The sequence below is a fragment of the Meleagris gallopavo genome, chromosome 25, assembly GCF_000146605.3.
Source record: "Meleagris gallopavo isolate NT-WF06-2002-E0010 breed Aviagen turkey brand Nicholas breeding stock chromosome 25, Turkey_5.1, whole genome shotgun sequence".
NCBI lineage: Eukaryota > Metazoa > Chordata > Aves > Galliformes > Phasianidae > Meleagris > Meleagris gallopavo.
The window spans coordinates 4,731,505-4,732,956 of NC_015035.2; positions in this window are offsets into that span (position 1 = coordinate 4,731,505).

The following is a 1,452-nucleotide window of genomic DNA, read 5'->3' on the forward strand; positions in this document are numbered from 1 at the left end:
TTATTTTATTTATTTATTTGAAAGGAGGAGAAGAAAAGAAGTTGCTTTGATTTGTCTTCTATGCCAGTGAGCATGGAGGGGGAATAGTGTAAGTCATATCTTCCATTAGCTTTTTTTTTTTTTTGAGATACCATTAACTGAACATTGCTTTCTGCCTGCAGAGTGGTTTTGGAATGCAACAAGGAAGTTTTTCTTGGTGGAAACTACGCTGGAGTTGTTCAGGGCCAGGTTGGATGGGGCCCTGGGCAGCCTGGGCTGGTATTAAACGTGGAGGTTGGGGGCCTTAATGTGGCAGGGGGCTGGAGATTCATCAGCTTTGAGGTCCCTTCCAACCCTGGCCATTCTGTGATTCTGTGAGAGTGCCTTGTTTTGCTTCCTACCCACAATCACCAAACTCCTTGTGAGCATTATGAGCGTGCTTACCTCAAAGGTTGCTCTGGGACAGGGCTTTAAAGGAAGGTTGGATCCAATCCTCCTGACAACGCTGCGCGCCGAGCCGTGGGGTTTGTTCTGCCAAATGGGGATGGTCTGAAAGAAGCCACATTACACAGTTAATATTCAAAGTCAGCCGCCCTTCTTATGACCTATTAAACTGGGAGCTGTCATGTATAATCTGATCTCTGATTTTCTATTTGCTTAAAGACAGTTTTAATTAGGAATATGAGAACCTACCAATAGCTAAGGTTCTAATTCTATCAAACTGCTTTAGTTGAATGTTACTGGCAGTGAGTCAGTTATTGAGGGGCATTTTAAACACAAGTGCACTATTTCAGGACTGAAAGCTACAAGCGTTCAGGAACAGACACTGAGCTACAAATAAAAACGTGCTGAAAGGAGGAAAACGTTGTTATGTGAACAGCCCCGAGGAAAAACAAAGCCAGAAATCGCATTTAAAGGAGGTACCTTTAATTCTATGATCTTTAAAAGCAGTGCTGACAGAACTGTGAACAATTCTTGAAGAACAAAGCAGCAAGTCCATTCAATGCCTATCCAAAGTGAGGGCCCATGAGAACGGTCACAGGGAGCATTTCCAGAATCAGAGCGTTTTTGTGATCTCTGGTTACTAATTAAACTGATTCCTAAGAATCAGTTTAATCAGAATCAGAATTCTGTCTCTCTTTGGTTGTTCTCCCTCCCCCAGTTTTACAGCTCTGCCATTGGTTTTCTGACAGGACGCAGCACGGGACCGGGCATCAAACACCACACCGAAAGCCAGGAATCCAAACAGCTTATTTTGCTCAGCTCACCAGCAGCCCCATTAAGAATTTATCACTGCAATTTGCTACGCGCACAAAACCTACACGCTAACCTTAAGACAGGAGCTACACCATTGCACCGAAAACTCCCTGGGCTTTGAACTGAACGTCCGGCGGGGCAGCGCGTGGGGAGCGGTGCCGGGAGCAGCGCGGAGCTGATGCATCGGTGATGGCGGTACTTACGGACTCCGCTGCC